The 21,123-nt window shown below is 39.7% G+C and overlaps 1 protein-coding gene and 1 non-coding gene across 5 annotated transcripts in view; one reads left to right on the forward strand and one right to left on the reverse strand.

Moving 5' to 3' along the window:
* Positions 1–21,123, reverse strand: part of SIK3 (SIK family kinase 3) — a 266,327-nt gene that overhangs the window by 224,834 nt on the left and 20,370 nt on the right. The gene's annotated exons all lie outside the window — the stretch shown is intronic.
* TRNAC-ACA (transfer RNA cysteine (anticodon ACA)) lies at positions 4,727–4,798 on the forward strand. Its single transcript has one exon. It is a non-coding gene; the product is annotated as a tRNA-Cys (tRNA).

The raw sequence follows: 21,123 nt of genomic DNA on the forward strand, positions 1-21,123 counted from the left end.
CAGGTACACTGATAACTTTATTATACACCAATGGGCATATCATCAGAAAGATCTAGGGGGGAAAAATGTGCCTGTAAAAGTACAGCATTAAACATTCGGACTGGTCAAGAGAAAACAGGCTCAAAACTAAAGTCAAAATTCCTCAGTATTTTTAAGTTTGGGCTTGCTCCTGTCCCAAACAAGCTCCTAAGCTTGCTCTTGAGTGTAATTTGTCAGTAACTGCCAAGAAAAAAAATTTAAACAACACAGAGTGCTTGTTTTATCCAATTTATAACATACTTCTTTATCATCAGAGAAACACTAAAAGTTACATAACCCTACATCTTTTGTAATTATCTTCTAAAGACAATTACAAAGATAATTTATTTTCTAGAGACAATTATCTTTTCATTTTATTTTAAATAAAAACAGCATACAAATTTATGGTCTCCCTTTCTTAACTGCTTTTTCTTTATTTTTTGAGATTCAGTTCAGTCACTCAGTCGTGTCTGACTCTTTGCAACCCCATGGACTATAGCACGCGAGGCTTCCCTGTCCATCACCAACTCCCAGAGCTTCCTCAAACTCATGTCCATCGAGTCAGTGATGCCATCCAACCATCTCATCCTCTGTCCTCCCCTTCTCCTCCTGCCTTCAATCTTTCTGAGATTACTGACTCTCAAAACTGGATAACAGAGACTGCGGAGAAATTTATTTTCTTCCAATTCAACTACCAGGCATTTTACCTTCAGCAGTAGTTTCGTGTTTAACCATCATTCACATTTCTTCTCTATGATAAATACTGCCACAGGTTAGGAGGAACAATACAATTTAGCTCAGTGGGTAAAGAATCTAACGGCAATGCTGGAGATACAGGAGGCATGGATTTGATCCTTGGGTCAGGAAGATCCCCTGGAGGAGGAAATGGCAACCTACTCCAGTACTCTTGCCTGAAAAATCCCATGGACAGAGGAGTCTGGCAGGGCACAGTTTGTGGAGTCACAAAGAGCAGGATATGTCCGAGCAACTAAGCACACAATATAACTGAGCATGTTATCTTTTTAGATTTTGTACTTATAATTTCTGGCTGCTACTCAGATCTTGATTGTCTACTCATAAATCTACAACAGCCTTTTTTGGAAAAGGCACAGAACTTCAACTTAAGTTCTTTCTACTTAGAAAAGGCAGAGTAATTAATAACTAAATGCCCTACAAATTGAGTTCTCTTAAAACACTCAAAATATTACTTATAGTTAATTAATAGATCTTAGGGGACAGCAGAGGATGAGATGGTTAGATAGCACCACTGATTCAATGGACACAAATTTGAGCAAACTCCAGGAGATGGTGGAGGACAGAGGAGCCTGGCGTGCTACAGTCCATGAGGTTACAAAGAGTCGGACACAATTTAGTAATAGATCATAAGTGCATTTGCCTTTTAATTGCTAAAAATCTTGTACTGTAGAGAAATTAGATGGATCCCATAGAAAGTAACTTGTCTCTTACCAATCCCTGGTGGCTCAATGGAAAAGAATCCTCCTGCAAGGCAGGAGCAATGGGAGGAAATGAATATTCCATTTTACTTACAGCAAGTCAGACAAGCTATAAACTTTTGAAAATCATGAGAAACAAATTTTAAAGCTTATACTGAAGTTCATTCAAGAGCATGGAAACTTAAGTATGCTATAAGGTAAACTATTGTTTGTAAAGGAGTTTATCAAAATTTATTATCTGTTTCATCAACAAAGGGGCTATTTTCACACAAATCTAGCACCTTTCTTCAATATCTTCAAATCTTTTGAAATCTTCACAAATTGATTTTAGTAAACTTTATCCCTTGAACTAAGATGGATTAATTTTTTTTTTTTTAACTTGTATCAATCTAAGATTCCTGACATCTTTACACTAAGGAGGGAATCTGGTCTTCACTAGAAAACATGATCTTTCTATAAACCATGTTAGATACGGATGGGTATTACTGCACAGAAATTATTTTCTTTAATATTATTAAAATCTGATGATTAATAAACAAGACATTGCCACTGACCTGGGTACCTGAGAAGTAGCTGGAAGACAGTTTTCATGTGCTTCAGTTATGGGTTAAAGGCAAAGATTTCTTAGAAATGATACCAAAAGCACAATTCATAAGAGAACAAATGGATAAGCTGGAACTCAAAATAAAAACTCTTGCTCCTAAAAGACACTGTTGATACATGTATAACTGATTCACTTTGCTGTACACCTGAAATTAACACTGTAAACCAACCTTCCCTTGTGGCTCAGACGGTAAAGAATCCACCTGCAATGCAGGAGACCTGTGTTCAATCCCTGCATTGGGAAAATCCCCTGGAGGAGGAAACGGCAACTCACTCGAGTATTCTTGTCTGGAGAATTCCACAGACGGGGAGCCTGGCTGGCTTCCGGCCCATGGTGTTGCAAAGAATCAGACATGACTGAGCAACAAATCAACCACACTCCAATAAAAATTTTTAATTAAAAAAAAAAAGACACTGTTAAAAGGATGAAGAGATAAATCAAAGGAAGACAATCTTTGCGAAGCATTTATCAGATAAAGGACTTGTTTCAAGAATATATAAAGAATGCTCGAAACTCAACACTAAGAAAACAACCCAATTTTTTTAAATGGGCAAAAGATCTGAACAAGTATTACTACACTTCACCAAAGAAGAGAAACAGCTAGAAAGTAAGTAAGATGTCAATATCATTAGTTATTAGGAAAATGTAAATTAAAACCACAAGATAGCACTCCACAATGATTAGAACGGGAGTGGCCAAAACTTTATCATCCTAGTGTTGGTGAGGATAAGAAGAAACAAGAACTCTCATACACTGCTAGACAGAATGTAAGACAGTACAGCTGCTCTGGAAGACAATTTGGCAGTTTCTTAAAAAGTTAAGCACACACCTACCAACCATATGATCCAGCCATTCCACTCCAAGGTGTTTACCCAAGAGGATAAAATATAAGTCTACCCAATATTTCACATCAAGTTCATAGCAGCTTTATTCATAATAGCCAAAATCTACAAACAATTCAAGTGTTAGATACAGATGAATGCATAAGCAAATCCTCTTACAGTCCTTACAATGCAACAGTGCTCCCACATACCACTCAGCAATAAAAAGCAACAAACCACAGATAAAGGCAGCAACAATGAAGGATCCTAAACACAGCATGCTAATGAAAGAAGAGCACATCCTGGATAAGACTGTTTACACGAGAGTCCAGAAAAGGAAAAGCTAACCTATGATGACAGCAAATCAGTGAATTTCTAGGGGTAAAGAGGGGTGAGAATGAATGCAAAGGGCACAGAAGGAACCTCTGGGAATAACAGAAAAGTTCTTACATCTTGATTATATGACCACTATTTGGATGAGTTTGTCTGTCAAAATGCAAATCATATAAAACAGTTCAATTTTACTGAATGCAAATTATACATCAATCAAGTTGATTAAGAATATTAAAATTTTATTTGGGAGAAAAAAATCTATAAAATTATCATGTTTCCTAAGGTGTTTATAGTACTTTCCACTCGATACTTTCAGATCATTGACACAAAAAAAAAATCTCAGAAAAGGCTGGGATTATCATCCCATTCTATAAACCACAGGGCGTTGGGGAAGTAAGATACGTAGTGATAGCAGTCAGAGAGTGAGTTAGGGGCATAACATTACAACGGGCAGGTTTATCAATGGTAACGAAACAACTACCACCAAACAGACAGGACGGGATAAACAAAGTGTTGGGTCCTGATCTGCTGAAAAAACTGCCAAGAACCACATTTAAAACCTAAGGGTTGGGAATTCCCTGGAGGTCCACTGGTTAGGACGCCACACTTCTATTGCAGGGAGCACTGGTTTGATCCCTGGTTGAGAAACAGGATTCCGCATGCAGGATGTGGGATGTGGCTGAAAAAATAAAGAAAGAAAAAGAGAAAAAGGAAAAAAAAATAATAAGGGCAAAGAAAAATATATAGTCCCAAGAAGAAGGTGGGGCAAGAAAATGCAGAAAATGCCTAAAGTCAACATTGAGCACTACACAACTCAAAACAAATACCTTTAATATAAAGTGAAGGGAGAAGCGGAGTTCAACACCCAAGATACTGATCTGAACCCAGATCTGCCACTGTGTCACACTTTATTAAGGTTACTGACCCTGGGAGATAATGAAAGACAGGGAAGCCTGGCATGCTGCAGTCCATAGGGTCGCCGAGTCGGACAAGACTTAGCAACTGATTGACAAAACCTCTGGGCACCCCAGTGTCCCTCCCCTTTTTGAAACAGAATAAATTATGGTCTCTGAATAACCCTTTTGAGACACTGCAAAAAATAAAGAATTTTTGTGAAAACAAATTTAAGTTACACAGGAAAGTTATATTCTCCATGCAAAAAGCATGCAGCTAAGAATATCTAAAATATCATCAAACCAAATTAATAACTAGGTATATTAAGAGTCAAAAATGGTACTGCACCGCAAAATGGCTCCCTATAGACTACAAAAGCAAGCCCAACTGCCTCAGCTAAAAAGTCATGTCTTTCATGAAAGTGACCCAATCTCATCTATCTAAAACATCTCATATATCAATCCAAATTCATTTACTTTCCCCAAACGTAGTATCTTCCCTCCCTGGACACACTGTGCCCCTACTTCTGTCAGCAATCCAACTCTTCTACTGTGTTTAAAGGTGATCCCAAAGTCGCTGCCCTAATAAAAACTGCTTATCCTTCCCTGGTGGCTCAGACGGTAAAGCGTCTGTCTACAATGCAGGAGACCCAGGTTCGATCCCTGGGTTGGGAAGATCCCCTGGAGAAGGAAATGGCAATCCACTCCAGGACTATTGCCTGGAAAATCCCATGGACAGAGGAGCCTGGTAGGCTACAGTCCACGGGGTCCCAAAGAGTTGGACACAACTGAGCGACTAAACTGAACTGAAATGATCCCTGGGGGGAAGATAAATTAGGAGGCTAAGATTAACATCTTAGTGAACAAAAACGTTCACTCCTTTTTCTTAATTTCTTAATTTCTTAATGCTCAGAACTATAAAATGTGGCATTTAATTTTAAACCATATTTTCCTGTTCTCTAATCTTGTACTGCTTTTTAAATCAGTATTTCTTCACCTACAGAAAGGAAGAGACTTGGAGATGGACAGTATGACTTCCATCCTGGGGTAAGTCACCCCACTGTTGGAAAGACGAAAGTAGAGCTTGTTGCTTTCTCAATGATACTGTATTACAGACAGTTTCCCAACTCGAGGGGATGAAAATCTTAAACCAAATTCCATTTCGGCAACATCAGCAAGAATCTATAGTTTTACTTGCTCTATCTGGAGTTAGTTAGTAATGCTCAAAATTCTCCAAGCGAGGCTTCTACAGTGCTTGAACCAAGAACTTCCAGATGTTCAAGTTGGATTTAGAAAAGGCAGAGGAACCAGAGATCAAATTGCCAAGATCTATTGGATCACAGAAAAAGCAAGAAAGTTCCAGAAAAACATCTGCTTCACTGACTACTCCAAAGCCTTTGACTCTGGATCACAACAAACCCTGGAAAATTCTTAAGGAGATGGGAACATCAGACCACCTTACCTGCCTCCTGAGAAAACTGTATGCAGGTCAAGAAGCAGACTTTTGGACATGGGGAGGGTGAGATGGTATGTAAAGAGTAACATGGAAACTTACATTCAGTTCAGTTCAGTTCAGTTCAGTTGCTCAGTCGTGTCCGACTCTTAGCGACCCCATGAATCGCAGCATGCCAGGCCTCCCTGTCCCTCACCAACTCCCAGAGTTCACCCAAACTCATGTGCATCGAGTCGGTGATGCCACCCAACCATCTCATCCTCTGTCATCCCCTTCTCCTCCTGCCCCCAATCCCTCCCAGCATCAGGGTCTTTTCCAACGAGTCAACTCTTCTCCTGAGGTAGCCAAAGTTTCAGCCTCAACATCAGCCCTTCCAATGAACACCCAGGACTGGTCTCCTTTAGGAAACTTACATTACCGTATGTAAAATAGATAGCCAACGGGAATTTGCTGTACGTCTCAGGAAACTCAAATGGGGCTGGGGGGCGGGGCGGGCGGGGCTCTGTATCAACCTAGAGGGGTGGGATCGGGAGGGAGATGGGAAGGAGTTTCAAAAGGGAGGGGATATATGTATACCTATGGCTGATTTATGTTGAGGTCTGACAGAAAACAGCAAAATTCTGTAAAGCAATTATCCTTCAATAAGAAATAATTAATTTTAATTTTAAAAAATTAAGAAAAAAAGAAGCAACAGTTAGAACCAGACATGGAACAATGGACTGGTTTCAAATTGGGAAAGGAGTCCATCAAGGCTGTATACTGTCACCCTGCTTATTTAACTTATATGTAGAATACATCATGCCAAATGCCGGGCTGGACAAAGCACAAGCTGGAATCAAGACTGACAGGAGAAATATCAATAACCTCAGATATGCAGATGACACCACCCACATGGCAGAAAGTGAAGAACTAAAGAACCTCTTGATGAAAGTGAAAGAGGAGAGTGAAAAAGCTGGCTTAAAAGTCAACATTCAAAAAACTAAGATCATGGCATCCGGTCCCATTACTCCATGGCAAATAGATGGAGAAACAATGGAAACACTGACAGACTTTATTTTCTTGGGCTCCAAAATCTCTGCAGATGGTAATTGCAGCCATGAAATTAAAAGACGTTTATTCCGTGGGAGAAAAACTATGACCAACCTAGACAGCATATTAAAACACAGAAACATTACTGGCCAACAAAGGTCCGTCTAGTCAAAGCTATATGGTTTTTCCAGTATTCATGTATGGACATGAGAGTTGGACCATAAAGAAAGCTGAGCGAGACTCTTGAGAGTCCATTGGACTACAACATCCAACCAGTCAATCCTAAAGGAAATGAGTCCTGAATAGTCATTGGAAGGACTGATGCTGAAGCTGCAATACTTTGGCCACCTGATGCAAAGAACCGACTCATTGGAAAGCATCACCCTGATGCTGGAAAAGATTGAAGGCGGGAAGAGGAGGGGATGACAGAGGATGAGATGGTTGGATGGCATCACTGACTCAATGGACATGAGTTTCTGCAAGCTCTGGGAGTTGGTGATGGACACGGAAGAATAGTGTGCTGCAGTCCATGGGGTTTCAAAGAGTCGGACACGACTGAGGGACAGAACTGAACTGAACTCATCTGGAGTTAAGCTGGAAGAAGCCAGAAGTGTGGTTGTGGTGGTGGTTGACTCGCTAAGTCATGTTCGACTCTTGCGACCCCATGGACTGTAGCCCACCAGGCTCCTCTGTCCATGGGATTTTTCAGGCAAGAATACTAGAGTGGATTGCCATTTCCTTCTCCAAGGAATCTTCCCAACCCAGGAATCGAATCCAGGTCTCCTGCATTGTTGACAGATTCTTTACTGACTGAGCAATGAGGGAAGCCCAGAAGTGTAGGTTTGACAATTCTATATCTAAGTTGTTAGGCTTTTTGGTTTTTTTGTGGATTTCTTTTGCTTTTTTTTTTTTTAGTTGTCATTATAATGAGAATTTTCAAATACACACATAAGTAGAAAGAAAGAAACTGTATAGTGACCCTCCTGTACCCATCAGACAGCTACAACAACTATAAACACATAGCCATTTGTACCTATATTCCTGACCTCTTTTTCCTTCCTCTCCCCAGCAGATCCCAGACACCATATAATGTCATCCACATTACATGAGTATAAATTTCTAAAAGGTAAGTACTTTTTTCTTTTGAACACAACTATAACATTACTATTCTACCTAAAAAGATAATAATTCCTTAGCATTAAATATCTAGTCAATGTTCAAATCTCTTTATTGTCATATAATAATTGTTAAATATTTTGGGCACAAATTGTAAAAATAACATAATGTACCTCTATGTACCCAATATTAAATAATAAAACATTACATAAACAATTGAAACTCATTTAAAGTACTTCTCATACAATTTTTTAATCAAATGGTCTGTTTAAGTCAGGATCTCAGATTACCTCAGGAGAAAAAAATGGTTTCTTCTCTCCTGCTCTTTGGCCTTCCTTCAATTTCACAGCCAAACTCTCTTAATTTTTAGGAGTATGCAGAAGGGCATTTCCATCTCTCAGGACCCACTACTCTCCTTCTCAATCAAGAAAACAGCCCTTCTCAGGCCTTATACTGAAGTCTGCCATTACCTCAGAGCTTTCAGCACAGTCAGAAAAACATTTAGTCCAATGGCACAGCCTCCTTCCTCCACAGGTAAGCTGCCACATTTCATTTACTACTCCATGGAATTTTTTTAAACATTTTATTTATTTTTAATTGAAGGACAATTGCTTTATAATTATTGTGTTGGTTTCTGCCATCGAAAAAGTTTTGAACTCCACTGTCTTATAAATGTAAATAATGCAAGCCCCATTAAATGATTACTTTTCCGTTTCTATGACTATCTCAGGAGCTCAATTTTAAGTTCTTATATTGTCAGCTTCCCATTTTAAGTTAAGCTACTATTAAGTTAAGTAACTTACTTAAAATGACTATTAAGTTACTTTGTGAACTAAGGCACAGTACGTAGGGCATTTAAACCCAGAAAATTATAGGCACAATGCAGACAGGTCAACACTGGGTTGGCTCTCTTCCTTAGTCGTGAAATTCATCACTCACTAGCCACAAAGGGAACCAAGGAAGACACTATATAATAATCAGCTCAAAAACAAACTCTTCACTAGAAAATAATATAAATGCAGACAGCGAATCATTGGGGTTATTTTCTTTCATTGTGACTACAGCTTAATACAAGTAGATAGCAAACGTTAGGTGAACAACTGGGAGATAAGAGGGGGAAAAAGCATAATCTTTCTAACTACTTCTAAACTCCAAGAGCTAGTAACTTGGACATTCAGCAGGGACTGATGAATCAAAACCCCTTTATTATCCACATGCTTGGACTTAGCATTGTGCAGGACAAAAATCAACATGGCAGTCTCTGTCTTTGAGGAACTTACACTTGCAACACTTGCAAAAAACTTACTTGCAAAAGTAGGGAGTCAAGAAATACCTGGAATAACAGGCAAATTTGGCCTTGGAGTACAGAATGAAGCAGGCAAAGGCATTAATAATAGAGTTTTGCCAAGAGAACACACTGGTCATAGCAAACACCCTCTTCCAACAACACAAGAGACGACTCTACATATGGTTATCACCAGGTGGTCCACACCGAAATCAGACTGATTATATTATTTGCAGCCAACAATGGAGAAGCAAAAACAAGACCAGGAGCTGACTGTGGCTCAGATCATGAACTCCTTATTGCCAAATTCAGACTTAAACTGAAGAAAGTAGGGAAAACCACCAGACCATTCAGATATGACCTAAATCAAATCCCTTACGATTATACAGTGGAAATGACAAATAGATGCAAGGGATCAGAGCTGATAAACAGAGTACCTGAGAACTATGGATGGAGGTTCGTGACATTGTTTGCACAGGAGGCAGGGATGAATACCATCCCCAAGAAAAAGAAATTTAAAAAGGCAAAATGGTTGTCTGAGGAGGCCTTACAAATAGCTGTGAAAAGAGAAGCTAAAGGCAAAGGAGAAAAGGAAAGATACACCCATTTGAATGCAGAGTTCCAAAGAATAGCAAGGAGAGATAAGAAAGCCTTCCTCAGTGATCAGTGCAAAGAAATAGAGGAAAACAATAGAATGGGAAAGACTAGAGATCTCATCAAGAAAATTAGAGATACCAAGGGAACGTTTCATGCAAAGATGGGCACAATAAAGGACAGAAATGGTATGACCTAACAAAAGCAGAAGATATTAAGAAGTGGCAAGAATATACAGAAGAACTATACAAAATAGATCTTCACGACCCAGATAACCACAATGGTGTGATCACTCACCTAGAGCCAGACATCCTGGAATGCAAAGTCAAGTGGGCCTTAGGAAGCATCACTATGCACAAAGCTAGTGGAGGTGACAGAATTCCAGTTGAGCTATTTCAAATCCTAAAAGATGATGCTGTGAAAGTGCTACACTCCATATGCCAGCAAATTTGGAAAACTCAGCAGTGGCCAGAGGACTGGAAAACGTCAGTTTTCATTCCAATCCCAAAGAAAGGCAATGCCAAAGAATGTTCAAACTACCACACAACTGCACTCATCTCACACACTAGTAAAGTAATGCTCAAAATTCTCCAAGCCAGGCTTCACCAGCACATGAACCGAGAACTCCCAGATGTTCAAGCTGGATTTAGAAAAGGCAGAGGAACCAGAAATCAAATTGCCAACATCCGCTGGATCATCAAAAAAGCAAGAAAGTTCCAGAAAAACATCTACTGCTTTATTGACTATGTCAAAGCCTTTGTGTGGATCACAATAAACTCTGGAAAATTCTTAAAGAGATGGGAATACCAGACCACCTGACCGGCCTCTTGAGAAATCTGTATACAGGTCACGAAGCAACAGTTAGAACTGGACATGGAACAACAGACTGGTTCCAAATAGGAAAAGGAGTATGTCAAGGCTGTATATTGTCACCCTGATTGTTTAACTTATATGCGGAGTACATCATGAGAAACGCGGGGCTGGATGAAGCACAAGCTGGAATCAAGATTGCCGGGAGAAATATCAATAACCTCAGATATGCAGATGACACCACCCTTATAGCAGAAAGCGAAGAAGAACTAAAGAGCCTCTTTATGAAAGTGAAAGAGGAGAGTGAAAAAGGTGGCTTAAAGCTCAACATTCAGAAAACTAAGATCATGGCATCCGGTCCCATTACTTCATGGCAAATAGATGGGGAAACAGTGACAGACTTTATCTTTTTGGGCTCCAAAATCTCTGCAGATGGTGACTGCAGCCATGAAATTAAAAGACGCTTGCCCCTTGGAAGAAAAGTTATGACCAACCTAGACAGCATATTAAAAAGCAGAGACATTACTTTGCCAACAAATGTCCGTCTAGTCAAAGCTATTGTTTTTCCAGTATTCATGTATGGATGTGAGAGTTGGATTATAAAGAAAGCTGAGCGCCAGAGATTGATGCTTTTGAATCGTGGTTTCAAAAGCACAAGAAGAAGACTCTTGTGAGAGTCTCCACAAGAAGATTCTTGTGGAGAAGACTCTTGAGAGTCCCTTGGACTGCAAGGAGATCTGACCAGTCCATCCTAAACGAGATCAGTCCTGAATATTCACTGGAAGGACTGATGCTGAAGCTGAAACTCTAATACCTTAGCCACCTAATGTGAAGAACTGACTCATTTGAAAAGACCCTGATGCTGGGAAAGATTGAAGGTGGGAGGAGAAGGGGACGACAGAGGATGAGATGGCTGGATGGCATCACCGACTCAATGGACCTAAGTTTGAGTAAACTCCAGGAGTTGGTGACGGACAGGGAGGCCTGGCGTGCTGCAGTCCATAGGGTGGCGAAGAGTCAGACGCGACTGAACTGAACTGAACTGACACTCTGGTAAAACTAGATTAATGTATGTTTATAAGCACTAAATTGTGTAAAGCAGATTTAAAGCAGTGGAGTTCATAAAAGGGATGGGTCAACAGAGGTTAAAGAAAGTCAAAGAAAATGATGTGAAGGTCAGAAGAGCTGAACCTTGAAGGCAGGGCATAGCAGGATCAGCAACACTAGGATACACTGTAAAGTCATGAGGGTACAGACCGTAAGCCCGGCACACAGCCTGGAACGTTTAAATATGTGTGGATGAATAGGACAAGGAAAAATGGAAAAGAAAAGGAGAAGAAGAAAAGAATAGGCATTCCAGATAAGAGATTATTTTATAAATAAGATTAAACATGGCAATTTCATGAGGCAATAAGGAAACACAGAATGGTAAGAAATTAGGTAAAAATAGGTAAAATGAACCCTACCCATTCACGATTTTAAAAGTCAAAGACCAAAAAGATACATGCACACCAATGTTCACTGCTGCACTGTTTATAATAGCCAAGACATGGAAACAACCTAAATGTCCATCCACAGAGGAATGGATAAGGAAGATGTGATGTGTGTACACACACACAGACATACACACACTAGAATATTACTCAGCCATTAAAAAGAATGAAATAAGGCCATTTGCAGCAACATGGATGGAGGTAGAGACTGTCAAACTGAGTCAAGTAAGTCAGACAAAGAAGGAGAAATATCATATGGCATCCCTTATATGTGGAATCTAAAAAGAAATGATACAAATGAACTTACAAAACAGAAAGAGACTCACAAACTTAGAAAACAAACTATGGTTGCTGGTTAAGGACTTTGGGAAGGCCATCTACACACTGCTATATCTAAAATGGATAACCAACAAAAACCTATTGTGTAGCACAGGGAACTGTGCTCAGTGTTATGTGGCAGCCTGGATGGGAGGGGGTTTGGGGGAGAATGGATGCAGGCATACGTGTGGCTGAGTCCCTTCCCTGTTCACCAGAAACTATCACAGCATTGTTAATCAGCTACACCCCAACACAGAATGTTTTTGGTGTTAAAAAATAAACTTAAATTTTAAAAAGTCAATGAAAGAGACATAAAACTGATCTCATATTACATACCAAAATGAATATGTCCAGAAAGCACATTCTGTTATGTCTCCACTTTTCAAGAACACTAATAAAAAGCGTAAATAGCCATTTTTCCTTAAATGGTCATTCATCTTTGTCATATTATTGGGCATAACCTAGAAACCATGTTAATATTTCCCCAGAGAAGAACTAATAGCACTAGCTGGTACAGATGAGTACTTTTTTCCTGAGTATTTTTACTATCTGGAAATGTGACTGGGTTATCACTAAGGTCAGCCTCTTTGGTAGCTGTGTGATCAAATGTCGGAGACACACCACAATTAAAGCAAGAGACGGCTGAGGGCAACCCAGCACAAAAGCCAGTGACTAATGCTGAATCACAGCTTCCAAGTGCTGCTTCACCATAATGTCAACCCCACATACTAACATCCCCTTCAGTGGTCCTTGGAAGTACATCAAAAGTATCATCCAGTAACTCTTCTCCAATATTTTGCACGATAATGCTAAAGAATTAAGAGTAATAAAATCTAGTAGAGTCTTCAGCCTATAAGCCAAACTTTGTTAAGCGAAGGAAATTCTTACCTCCTCAAACTTCACAATTGGAGAAGAATTCATGATTATGGCATACACTCTGTGTATATAATAGATCCCCCAGATATTCCTCCCCGACAAAAATTCCAGGTCCTGGCTACCTACCACCAGCTATGGTCTTCAGCATGTGTGTGTGTGTGTGTGTGTGTTAGTCGCTCAGTCATGCCCAACTCTGTGACCCCATGGACTGTAGCCTGCCAAGTTCCTCTGTCTGTGGAATTCACCAGGCAAGAATACTGGAGGGGGTTGCCATTTCCTTCTCCAGGATGGTCTTCAGTGGCAGCTGTATAATCTCTGTAGAAGGACTTCAGAAACTGAAGTCTAATGAGGGAAGGGGACGGTGGCAATTACATGATAAAGCTACATACGCATGGTAAGTGCACTACTTTCATTCACATTATAAGCATATTTAGAGTGAGTCTGGCAGCTGTTAACATCGCCAGTCATTTTCCTTAGCATTCCTTCTACTCCTCCAGCCTGAATCATGCAAAACAGGCAAGCTGTCTGGTTATACATTAACACTGTTACAATGACAGTGATAGAATTCCGGTTATTTTTAATTTCACTTTTCAATTTGGGTGCCTAACACCTGGCATAATGGAAAGAACAAGAGCCTTGGAGTCATACTGACCTACTTATAAATCTCAGCTCTACCGCTTAAAAGATATGTGACCTTGAACAAGTTACACAACTGAACCTCAGTTTCCTTTATGGAAACTAGGTATAACAACAGCCTCTTTGCAAAACTGTTGAGAGGTTAAGCATGAAATTACGTGTAGTATCCAGAACACAATAGGCACTTAGCTTATGGTAATTATGACAGAAGGCTGGTGAACACGCCTATACTCAGGTTTCCAAATAGTATTAACTCTATAATGAAAGCCTTTTCAGCCTCATTCTCTCTAGTCCACTTGTGAGATGACTTACCTACCCTTTTATAATCTCATCTGGTCTCCAGAGGAAAAAGGCTCCCTTCCAGAAATCAGTCTTGAGGTCAAAACTGGCTTGACCTCACAGCCAACTCCTTGCAATGCTATCATGTCCTGCCCGGCTCTGGGGCCTCTAGAAAATCTCTATTGCCTATTTCTGTTTCATTGCCTTAGGCTACATGCATTCTCTTACCAGATTTCGAATTTCAGTTTTGTCCCCCAGTCTATTCTAGGGCACTCTGAAGTATCCAGTGTCTCAAGAAGTACCACGTTTTGGACTGCTATACTACTATACTCCAAGAGGGCAGTCAACCCAGCATGTTCTGCCAGTGCCTAAAACCTCTATCTCTGTCACAGGCGGAATGCCAGCTCTTCTCTCCCAGCAAATGGGATCCCGACTTCTAGAACAACAGGTGCATCCCTCTCTCTCTACTTCATCTTATTCTCCCACCATTCCCCTATATCCCACAACAGGAGGGAAAAGTGGAAAGATAATTCAAATCAGAGTCAAAAGACCTTGATTCTTCTACTTTATCTCTGTTACTCAAATTTGTTCTTCTTTGTAAAATTCTGTGCTTATCTCACAAGATCGAAGTAAGGCTCAAATAAGATATTTGTGAATACGTTATGCAGATCTAGGATATTACTATAACTATTACAAGTCTCTATTATGACTTAACATTTATTTTTTTTTTAATATAAAACCCTAACATTTATCTCCTCTAGCATTATTTATATTAGCAAAGGATAAGAAGTAACTCAAATAGCCATCCATTAGGGGACTAACCAAAAAAATACGTGATACATCCTTTCATAGGAATACTATATAGCTTTTTTTTTAATTAGAAAGCTTCTTATATAGCTACAGGTCATAATCCTGAAGATATAATAGTGAAAAAAGATGCAGATCAGTAAGTATAATTTACTACAATTTTTTTTAAAAGAGGGGGTACAGTAAACAGATACACACATTTACTTGTAAACACATAAAATATCAGAATATAGATAAGACACTTCCCTGATGGCTCAGTGGTAAAGAATCTGCCTGGCAATGCAGAAGATGTGGGTTGGATCCCTCAGTCAGGAAGATCCCCTAGAGAAGGAAATGGCAACCCATTCCAGAATCTTGCATGGGAAATCCCAAGGACAGAGGAGCCTGGCAAGCTACAGTCCATGGCACTACAAAAGAGTCAGACACAACTTAGCAACTCAACAAGCAATCTAAGACACCAATAATACTGACTGTATCTGGATCCAGATAGCCACGGCGTATGTGCAAGAAGAAAACTTTTCTGTGTATTTCTCTCTTTTGTAGCTCTTAAATTTTTGAACCCCTAGCCTGTGGATGGGACAGGAAAACCATCTCTTCATACAACTATAAGCCTAAGAAACAATATGACCATTAGGGAGGATGACAGCGTATCTGACAACTCATTTCCAGGGCCAGCCTCAACTTCACAATTACTACCACCTAAAATAAACTACATACCCTTCCATGATCTCAGTCCTTAAAGTGACCAGAGATAATTTATTCCTTCCAGTCAAACTTCCTGACTACGTTATTGTGTGCCCACGTACTATGCACTTCCACACTCAACGCTATTTATAAAACTTATTGTCTTAAGGGATCTACTGCAAACTCTTTGAAGGGCCCTCTGAACCATAACATTTTCCACCTTCAAGTCTGGTTAGGAATCATTCCAATGCCAACTTTACTGAACCAAAGACTGAGTTCTTCCTCTTAATTACTCCAGGTTCACCACAGGATCCAAGTAAGTCATTCATCTGAGTCTCCATGGTTAAACGACTCTACTGCAGATCATCCCCTGACTTAGAGAAGAGTGAATTCTGTTCATTTCCTCTAATCTGGTGGAAAAACACTCCTTCCAAATCGTGCAAAATAACTCTTCCAGGAGGATAAATGAAATGTACTGAGGCAACATACCTCCCAAATGTAAACTATAAACAATACTGCCTTAAACATGACTTTAATCAGGAATGACATCCCAGGAGCTGAAACAAAACAGCGGCAGATACTGCCTCCATTCTCGCTGTCCTGCGGCATGCAGGGTATTCTTGAACCTGGATTATGAAGAGCACATCACTGAATATGAGCTTCATCCTTTGAATATTCCTTTCACATTCAACTCTCATTCTCACTTTCTGGCATGGAGATCCAAAACCTCAATGCAATACAGAATGAAATGCTGGATTACTTTAGTGCAAAAAGGTGAAGCCTCCAAAAGCGTTCTAATTAGGATATCTCTTCAATGAAAGCATATAGAAATGTGCCGGCTCCTTCTCCCTTCTTTTTCCAACAGCTATTTGCTTTCTCAGGAGCAAATCTTCAGTCAAACACAAAAGCCAACCACCTAGCAAAGCTCAAATACAGACAGGCGTTTTCCAAGCACAGTTAAATCTCAGGAGTAACTAGTCACGATGAGTAACATCTACTAACAAGGTGCTTATTGGTGTGCTGGGACAGTTAACAGCCTAAAAATCTCTCAGTTATGACCAGCGTTGATAAAAATGAGAAATAAAACTAAAAGAAAAGCAAGCCCACTTTCCACCAACAGAAAACTTACAAAAGGAAGAATCACACAAATCATCTAGTCCTGCCACACAAAACCTCTTTTATTCTAGGGTGGAGACTAAGGGCCCCAAACGAACCTATTTGAGTATTTTGCTACTTTAACCCTACTGAAGCCCATGGATAGGCTTATTAAGAAAAAGTCTGAGAGAACTGGACAAAACAGTTTTAAAAAAAAAAAAATGAGTAATCATCTGCTACTGCTGTCATTTCAGTCATGTCCGACTCTGTGCGATCCCATAGACTGCAGCCCACCTGGCTCCCCCATCCCTGGGATTCTCCAGGCGAGAACACTGGAGTGGGTTGCCATTTCTTTCTCCAATGCATGAAAGTGAAAAGTGAAGGGGAAGTCGCTCAGTCGTGTCCAACTCTTAGCGACCCCATGGACTGCAGCCCACCAGGCTCCTCCATCCATGGGATTTTCCAGGCAAGAGTACTGGAGTGGGGTGCCATTGCCTTCTCCAAATCATCTGAAAATATACTTATAAATAAGCAGTTATTTAAAATCAAGAATTTCATTGAAGCACTCTAGAATACTGTTCCACACAATAAGTATGCCCTGCTAGATCAGCTCCATTCACCAGACTTGAAGTTTCTCTGCTTTACATTTCTTTAATACTCACAAGATCCTAAAGTTGGTTCCTGCATGAGACAGACATGACAGAAAATCCCAATGCTAATATCAGACTATAAGAATTTTTAATGTTACCAGAGATGAGGTTATTCAGCCATGTTACCTGGACTTCACCCAAGTCATATCCTTTGAATCGATCTACTATTGCATGACACAGGAGGCAAACAAGTCAAGTGCAGGTGAGAAATCAAGGTAACTAAACTGAATTCCATTACAGCACTTTTAGGTAGTATCTTTCTCACTATCTGCTTGGACTTCAGCTGGGTGCCAGCATGATTTCTTGATGCCTTTTCTACCACCTACCATCTCTCTGTGTTTTCTGCATTAAAAGACTGTGAGGAAAATGCTATGCTTTTCTAGAGATATCCAAGACTATAAAATGAGAGGGTTTTTTTTATGACATTTAGTATGTCAAGTCAGAACTAGACATAATAAGTATGTCATATCCTAGGAAAAGCTCTTTAGCAAGTAATACTCCCAAATCATCTCTACTTTGCAGGCTCTTAGAATGCATTAAATGTTTAATAAGTTAAATGAATGTTCTTTACAGGATAGCAAGGACTTTTACTAAAGGAGATTACAAGGCTTCCCAAACTGGTATTATATTTAAGAATGTTCAACACTGGCCTTCCAAATGTACTTTAAGTACTATAAAGCTATAATAATTAAAGCTATACAGTATCAAAGAAAGTAAAGAGAGCACAATCAAACTGAAGTATCTGGAGATTTTGTAGACAAAGTAGCTTTTTAAATCAAAAGGGAAAAGATAGATTATTTAATAAATTTTATTGGGACAACAAACTACTTGTTCAGTCGGGAAGTCGTGCCGGACTCTACAGCCCCATGGACTGCAGTACACCAGGCTTCCCTGTCCTCCACTATCTCCTGGAGTTTGCTCCAATTCATGTCCACTGAGTGGACTAAAAGAAAAGCAAGCCCACTTTCCACCAACAGAAAACTTACAAAAGGAAGAATCACACAAATCAGCTAGTCCTGCCACACAAAACCCCTTTTATTCTAGGGTGGAGACGAAGGGCCCCAAACGAACCTATTTGAGTATTTTGCTACTTTAACCCTACTGAAGCCCATGGATAGGCTTATTATCACACAGCTTATCACTGAGTGATGCTATCTAACAATCTCATCCTCTGCCACCCTCAAACTAGACATGTGGGGGAGAAAAAGATAGATTCACTCATTCAATAAGTGGAGGGCCTATCACTGGCAAGCATGGTGCTGGATACTGAAAATAAGAACAAGGGAAAAAACTGCACACTCCATCACCCTCAAGGAGCTCCCAGTCAAGGGAAAGAAGAAAGTCAATAATAACAACAAAAACGAATGTAAAATCACAACTCCAATAAATTCCACAACTGATTCCCTTTTCACTTGGTTTAAACCAAAATGCATTCCAGATGAAGCAAAGATCTAAATTTAAAAACAAAACCATAAAAGTAGTTGAAGAAAACATGGGTAAATATTTTCACAAGATTAGGATGAGAAAGAAAATGAGAAGCCAGAAAGTATAAAACATAAAAATCTCATGTACTGTAAAATGTAAACATGAAAATATTTATATTTTACAGTAAAAAAAAAAAAAAATACACACACGTACACACTGTCAAGACAAACATAGAAACATCAGTATCAGTTCAGTCACTCAGTTGTGTCCAACTCTTTTCGACCCCATGGACTGCATCATGCCAGGCTTCCCTGTCCATCAACAAATCCCAGAGCTTGCTCAAACTCTTGTCCACTGAGTCAGTGATATCGTCCCCTTCTCCTCCTGCCTTCAATCTTTCCCAGCATCAGGGTCTTATAGGTAACTAATTTCCCTAATATTCAAAAAGTTATGCACATTTTCTTTAAATATTTATTTTTATTTATTTATTTGGCTGCTGCAGGTCTTAGCTGCAGCACATGGGATCTGGTTCCCTGACCAGGGATGAAACCTGGGAGAACTCCCTACCTGGAGAGCTCAGAGTCTTAGCCACTGGATCACCAGGGAAGCCCAGCTATGCACATTAACAAGAAAAAGCCAAAAGCCCAACAGAAAACTAACCAAAGGATACAAATAATTCCAAGAAAAAATATGAAGAGCAAATAGACAAATGATAGTCAAATTTAGTAATAATAAATAACTCTTACAAACTAAGATGACATTTTCTTACCTGTTAGACTGACTCCCTAAAAAATGGCTGGTTGCCAGGGTTTAAAGAGGATAGCAGAAGCACTTCATACATACTCTCCATTGAGTGAATTAGCCTGGCCTTTCTTGGGCAATTTGGTAACACTAATAAAATTTTAAGCTCTCATACTTTGACTCAGGCACTCCACCTCTAGTGACTTATTCTATTCAACTACTGAGAAAATGAAGAACTTAGTTTCTAACATTGTATATATCATAATGGAAAAGAACACACAACTTTTGGGAAGTTTAGTACAAAACTCTTGATTTTTAAAAACTAAACTAAATCTGAGATATGAGTCTTTTGGAAAATAAATAGTGCAAATAAACGGAATGGAAAAGAAACACTAGTACAAGTGCACAAATATAAATGTGCAAAAACGGTTAAGTGACATATACTTTATATTTAAAAAAAAAAAGCTGGAAACAACCCCAAACCTATCAAATAGGATACTACTTAAATATAGTACATCCATAAAATGGAACACTCTGCAGCCATTAAAAAGATTGTGTCTAGGACAAAATGCACTGACATGACAAGATGTGGGAGATATTAACTTTAAAAATGAGTAGTAAAACCACTATATAGAAAATAAACAACAAAGACATGCTGTACAGCACAGGGAACTATAGTCAGTAGTTTGTGATAACCTGTAATGGAAAAGAATCTGAAAAACTGGAATCAAGATTGCCGGGAGAAATATCAATAACCTCAGATATGCAGATGACACCACCCTTATGGCAGAGAGTGAAGAGGAACTCAAAAGCCTCTTGATGAAAGTGAAAGTGGAGAGTGAAAAAGTTGGCTTAAAGCTCAACATTCAGAAAACGAAGATCATAGCATCCAGTCCCACCACTTCATGGGAAATAGATGGGGAAACAGTGGAAACAGTGTCAGACTTTATTTTTCGGGGCTCCAAAATCACTACAGATGGTGACTGCAGCCATGAAATTAAAAGACGCTTACTCCTTGGAAGGAAAGTTATGACCAACCTAGATAGCATATTCAAAAGCAGAGACATTACTTTGCCAACAAAGGTTCGTCTAGTCAAGGCTATGGTTTTTCCTGTGGTCATGTATGGATGTGAGAGTTGGACTGTGAAGAAGGCTGAGCGCCGAAGAATTGATGCTTTTGAACTGTGGTGTTGGAGAAGACTCTTGAGAGTCCCTTGGACTGCAAGGAGATCCAACCAGTCCATTCTGAAGGAGATCAGCCCTGGGATTTCTTTGGAAGGAATGATGCTAAAGCTGAAACTCCAGTACTTTGGCCACCTCATGCGAAGAGTTGACTCATTGGAAAAGACCCTGATGCTGGGAGGGATTGGAGGCAGGAGGGAAGGGGACGACAGAGGATGAGATGGTTGGATGGCATCGCTGACTCGATGGACGTGAGTCTGAGTGAACTCCGGGAGTTGGTGACAGACAGGGAGGCCTGGAGTGCTGCGATTCATGGGGTCGCAAAGAGTCGGACACGACTGAGCGACTGATCTGATCTGATATTACTAAATCACTCTGCTCTACGCCTGAAACTAACACTACATGTAAATGAACTACACTGCAATGTAAAAGACAAAAAGTCCAAAGAAAACACAGGCAGTACATACTCTGACATCAGTCCTAGAAATATTTTTTGAATATGTCTTTTCAGGCAAACGATATACTTG

Source organism: Bos taurus, chromosome 15 (assembly GCF_002263795.3).
Source record: "Bos taurus isolate L1 Dominette 01449 registration number 42190680 breed Hereford chromosome 15, ARS-UCD2.0, whole genome shotgun sequence".
Classification (NCBI taxonomy): domain Eukaryota; kingdom Metazoa; phylum Chordata; class Mammalia; order Artiodactyla; family Bovidae; genus Bos; species Bos taurus.